This window comes from Carcharhinus amblyrhynchos, unplaced genomic scaffold (genome assembly GCF_965287045.1).
Source record: "Carcharhinus amblyrhynchos unplaced genomic scaffold, sCarAmb.v2.hapA scaffold_55, whole genome shotgun sequence".
NCBI classification, from domain to species: Eukaryota; Metazoa; Chordata; class Chondrichthyes; order Carcharhiniformes; family Carcharhinidae; genus Carcharhinus; species Carcharhinus amblyrhynchos.
In genome coordinates this window covers 837774-844324 of record NW_027649796.1, presented here as the reverse complement: position 1 = coordinate 844324, position 6551 = coordinate 837774, and positions in this window count along the sequence as shown.

Sequence of the window (6551 nt, the reverse complement as noted above, 5' to 3'; positions counted from 1 at the left end):
ATGGATAAGATCTCTCTGTGTTTTCAGAGAGCAGGTATGGGACCTGTCACTACGATAACATGTTGATGAGTATCTGTATTGGGTCACAATTGGAATGATTTTAATCACTTAGTAATACAATATAAATTGTGCAACCGCTGTGGTGAAACGTGCGATCGTGGAATATCTCTTTAGTTGCAGTGATGTTGTGCGGCAGTGTTCAGCTATATGAGGGTTCTGCTTATGTTGCTATGCGTTAAAATAATTATTTCAGAGTCTGTGTTAGATTTTGTGTCGAGTAGATTCGTGGGCCGCATTAGTTTCAGCTCTTTGTTAGTATAAAGATCTCCGTAATTGCCTTCTCACGGAAACACCCCTAATCCAGACCACTCCACCTTCAATCACTCCAAATCACAAAAACTTTTAGAACAGCACAATTGCATCTAACGTGAACTCCCTGTATTGACATTGTGACGTGGATGTATCTATAAGAAAGGATTTTTTTTGTAAATGTCAAGCAGCTTACAGCCTCAGTGATGTCAGTGGGAGTGGAACTATGCTGTGACATTCAGGTGATAGGTTTTTTTTCCTTGGACCTTCAGTTCTTTTTTTTGAAGCATTTTGGCAGCAATGTAAGAAGCGGACAGTTTTTTCTGCCTCTTTTTCTCTTTGTTTGCTTCTGCCTTAAAGAATCTGTGTTCTGTGAACATAGATTCGACAACAACCTCTTCTGAGTTTCTTCACAAGGATTTTCAGCATTCAGTCTAGGAGGCTGGATTCTATGGAACACATTATCCTATGCTGTATTGTTTCTATTTAAGGAGGAGGGGGGATCGTGTATCAGACGTTGGTTTTGTTTGGAAAACATATCTTAAGTGTTATACACATTATCATGGTATGAGTGTTTCTTTTTAATTGTTAAAAGTTCTTGCTCAGTGTCTTACTATACAGGTCAACAATAATCTCAGTTATACTTTGTTTTTAATAAGAGCAACTCATGGATCAGTTTAAACTTCTTTTGCGGAGCCTCGGCAAATTCAAGGTAAAATATGACAGGACAGGTGAGCTTCATAGAACACCTTGAAGTATTAAATGTGACTTGTAACAACAAGTTAAACACAGTTAGTTTAACAACAAAATAAATTAGAAAACAAAAGTTAATTTGTCTTCTGAAGTCTGAGTTACTGTCACTTTCAGTGTAAGGTTCTCCTGGCAGCACTCGGAAGAGTTAGCCATGATGTAAAGATGTTTATTTTCGTTGTGGAAGAATGGAGAAATTTTGGGTTGTGAGGAGGTGGGGGCTTGGGTGGAGCATTGGTTGGAGGTAGGGATGGGGGATGATGATGTTGTGATGGTCGCGAGCCAAAATTACTGGGACTTTCAAGCAATATTCATTTGACCCACCATTTTATCAGCTTAATTGTTATTCATTAAGGGGCGTTAACAAACTTGAATTAAATCTGACTTTTTAAATATATTAATCGGAACATGTTTCTGTTCTATTGTTTCAGGGAATGTAGGGAAGGAACAGAAGAAGAATATAAGACTCTATTTGTGTGATTGGCATGTTACTGAAGCTGCATTTAGGGGGTTGTTTACATTGGCAGATGTGTTAGAGACTCCAGTATAATATTCCACCTGATCTGCCACTGCCCCAAACAGACATGTGAAAACAGAGAAATCACAGAAATGGCCAACAGGAACAGCGATGTGTGATTCATAAAGCCAGCATAACAGCGAGATAGATAAATTATTGCATGAGAAATTAGTCGGAAAAGCGAATGAATATTATGTACATGCTGTTGAGAGTGGTGATAAATCCATCACATTGCAATATATAATTCAGGGTTTAAAATGTATACATTTACAAAAGACAATCGCTTAATGAAGCATATATATTTATTGCTCCACATTTATTTGTCTTATGTATTTTCTGAAATCAACATTACATTTACACCGTTATTGACATATTTACTGCAGTCCTTCTGGATTCAGCACAAAGACACAGAAATAGGTGTATTATTTGGCCATGCTCTGGGATTTTACACTATAGCTGTGTTCCACACCATGAAATCAGTTTGCTATTCAATCTGGCGAATAACCCTCCTTAAGATTAACATTCCCCTCATTGGTTAGTGTTGTTGTCTACGCAAGCCATGGTGTGACCAGTCTTTGAAGCTAGAAATTGTTTACCGATTAACAGATGCTTTAGGACGGCAGACTGTGTTAGAAATGCAATTAACTATCTAACTCCAGTGTTATGTAGCTGAATACTTACTTCTTGGAGAAGAGCTGCTTTGAAACGTGGATAATTGTATTTTCAAAAAACTGAGGTGTGAACCATAACCAATTTCTTGGACTGGAGCTAGATTAGTGACACGGACTAGTTTATTTTCTGAATGTGGGAGTGACTTTGAGATTAACGAATAAAACATTCGTAATTCACCGATTTACTGATCTGCAAGTTAAACGAGAGCATTAGCTAACTTCACCACTCCTTGCCCATATTTTGACACATGTGAAAACATTCCATTGCTGTGTTTCCTGTTGTGCACAATGCCCTAGCTTCCCAAACCACATTACACTCTGATGCATACAGCTGAGCAACCTGCTCAGAGCTGGGCACTCACAATTGGCATTTATATCGACATTCTCTCTCCCAAAATGTGTCATCGTTTCATTTTGTTGAAAAAAAAAGTTACTTGTACAATTATTTTCTAACAGTGAGGAACAAATCAATATTTCCATCACAAGGGAAGGATGTTGAATGTCATTTACATAAGGAGAACCTAATTCCTGTACATTTCTACACGAGCACGCTTAAAGGGATGACATGAATTGCTGGTGGGTGGCGAGGGTGGGTACCGAGGGGCCGGGGGGGGGGGGGGGGTGGTAGCTGGCGTTGTAGGTGTTGGTGGTACAATGGAAGATATATTTCTGCACTTTCGGAAGATGGAACAGGATTAAATGATTGCAAATGGCTTTTAAATCGGCAAAGTGTTTTTAAACTGCCGACAACTAATCACATAAAAAAACACCAAGCATATCTGCTTCAAACCAAGCGCTGGCTGATAGTAAATTTAAAGTAATTTACCTTTGTCAATTGTTAAATAATACGCTAATAATATAAATTGGGTTGAACACCAATGGCAGGGTGGTAACGTGCCATAACTACAACAGCTGTGAATGTGTAGGTTGCACTGAAATCCTGAACAACCTTACTAGCGCTGCAGCTTTGGCAAATTCAGCTTCTAGTTACTGAACTGGGAGAGTGAGTTGTGCACATTGAGAGCATCAGGACAGTGGTGGTACATGACATTCTGTTCCAGTAAACAGCCAGCCCTCTTCCAGAGGACAGAACCTTACGTTTGATCAATGGTCACGGACAGGAGGGTATAAAGGCCAGGGTGTGATATAGTGATATGATGATATCAGCATAAAAAAGAACATAGAATGTAGAACACTACAGCACAAACAGGCCCTTCGGCCCACAAGTTGCACCGATCACATCTATACCTACCAAGCCATAGAACTATCTATAACTCCCAATCCCATTAAATCCCATATACTCATCCAGAAGTCTTTTAAAAGACCCCAGCGAGTTCACCTCCACCACCACCGATGGCAGCCGATTCCATTCACTCACCACCCTCTGAGTGAAAAACTTACCCCTAACATCTCCTCTGTACTTGCTTCCCTGCACCTTAAACCTGTGTCCTCTCGTAGCGACCATTTCAGCCCTGGGAAATAGCCTCCGAGAATCCACCCTATCTATTCCTCTCAACATCTTATAAACCTCTATCAGGCCGCCTCTCAACCTTCGTCTCTCCAGGGAGAAGAGTCCCAGCTCCCTCAACCTATCTTCATAAGGCATGCCTCCCAATCCAGGCAACATCCTTGTAAATCTCCTCTGCACCCTTTCAATAGCCTCCACGTCCTTCCTGTCGTGAGGCGACCAGAACTGTGCACAGTACTCCAAGTGGGGTCTGACAAGGGTCTTATAAAGTTTCAGCATTACCTCCCGACTCCTAAACTCAATCCCTCGATTCATGAAGGCCAGTACACCATACATGGAGCAACTTCAGCTACTGAATTTGTGCATCAAGTTGAATGATGTTAGTAAGTTACTTCAATAAGTGGCCGATCTGAAGGTCAGACGTGTGGACTGATTCCCCAACAGTGGAAGATCTCATCTATGTTCAGAAAGGGAAGTATGAGGTGAAAGACATAGCCAGAAGATGAATCAAGAAGGTACATAGTGCTCACTGTATTCAGAAACGTGACTGTCTATAACTTGATATGCTACCCGCATTATTGTAAATAACTGCACAGAGATGGAGAGGGATTTGCAAGGGAAGGGGAAACTATCCCGTGCTTCCAAATAGGTACCAATAAAAGGCAGGAATAGGAAAGCATATGGAGCTATTTGCGCTGCTTTGAGGTGCGACCAGAATTGAACACTATATTAAAAGTGCGGCCTTCTGCACTTTTCTTCCATGCAGCAGTTTCGACCTATGTCGATTCCATGGACTGCAGCTCTTCCGATCATTCACTTCCACCCTGTCAAGATTAATTCTGGATTAGAAAAAAAGCCAAATGTAAGCATTAGATTGCAAGAAAAAAATCAAGTATTTTTGAAACATTCGCAGTGTGTAGAAGAGAATGTCCCTTCAATTAATAAACCAGTGTTTGCATGAAAAAAAAATCACTGCAGAACAGTGAATCCTCAGGGACATAAGTAATGTGTTGACGTCAATAAACTATTTCACAAAGTAAACAGAAATGTCCAGAGACTCTGGAGATACATTGTTTGTATCAACCACTGAAAGAGGTTTTATTTCAGTCTCAGTTCTTACATTGAAATCTGCCCCAAAATGTGCTCTCTCTCCTCTCCCTCCTGATCCCTCTCTGTCTCATTTATCGCTGGGAATGCCGTCCATGGAGCTCAGATATCGAGCATCTGTCCCCTGTACTCCCAAAGTAAGTACAATAGCGATCAGAAATAAATCAGTATTCTTAACAGATTATCAGTTTGCCTTCAGACAATTAACAGACACAGACCCTGACACAGGCACACACACACAGACAGAGACACACACACAGACAGAGACACACACACAGACAGAGACACACACAGACAGAGACACACACACACGACATTTCACACAATCTATGGGGAAAACAGTGAGCTTCAACAGCATGCCATGGCCAAATTTGAATTTTCATTCCAACAGTAAGCAGTACAATGGTAGTTTTAGTGTTATCCACATGCAAGAATCAACGCAACAGCTGGTCCAAGGATATGGATATGAGCTTCCACACTTAATCATGAAAAAAATACTTGGCAGATATGAACACCAGACAGATGACGTTAGCACTGCCTGCATGAACCCCTGCACGACACTCATCACCTTCATTGGGAATTATCTATCCGATACATCACTGCGTACAAAGAGTAAAGAAAATTACAGCACAGAGACAGGCCCTTCAGCCCTCCAAGCCTGCACGGACCATGCTGCCCAGCTGAAGTAAAACCCCTTACCCTTCCAGGCACCATACCCTTCTATTTCCATCCTATTATCCAGACGCCCCTTAAAACTCACTATCGTATCAGCTCCACTAACTCCCCTGGCAGTGAGTTCCAGGCACCCACCACCCTCTGGGCAAAAAAATCCGCCTTTTACATCTTTAAACTTTGTCCCTCGCACCTTAAAGCTGTATCCCCTAGTAATTGACTCTTCCACCCTGTGGGAAAAAAAGCTTCTGACTATGCATCAAGTTGAAAGAAAATGGTGGTGGAAGGAAAATTTTCAGACTGGAGGCCAGTTACCAGCAGTGATCAGTGCTGGATCCTCTGCTATTTGTGATTTTTATCAATGACTTGGAGGAGGGGGATGAAGGGTGGGTGAGTAAACTTGCTGTTGACTGCAAGATTGGTGGAGTAGTGGATGAGGTGGAGGGCCTGTTGTAGGCTGCAAAGAGACATTGATAGGATGCAGAGCTGGGCTGAAAAATGGCAGATGGCGTTTAACCCCGATAACAGCGAGGTGATTCATTTTGGTAGGACAAACTTGAATGCAAATTACAGGGTCAACGGCAGGGTTCTGAGGAATGTGGAGGAACAGAGAGATCTTGGGGTTCATATCCACAGATCTCTGAAGGTTGCAACTCAAGTGGATAGAGCCGTGAAGAAGGCCTATAGTGTGTTAGTGTTTATTCAGTAAAAAGTCTGACAACACCAGGTTTAAGTCCAACCGATTTATTTGATAGTAAATTCACTAGTTTGATAGTAAATTATTTGATAGTAAATTCAACCTGGTGTTGTCAGACTTTTTACTGTGGTTACCCCAGTCCAACGCCGGCATATCCACATCATTAGTGTTTATTAACGGGGGTTTGAGTTTAAGAGCTGTGGCGTTATGCTGCAACTGTACAGGACCTTGGTGAGACCACATTTGGAATATTGTGTTCAGTTCTGGTCACCTCACTATGAGAAGGATGTGGAAGCATTGGAGAGAGTGCAGAGGAGATTTGCCAGGATGCTGCCTGGTTTGGAGGGTAGGTCTTATGAG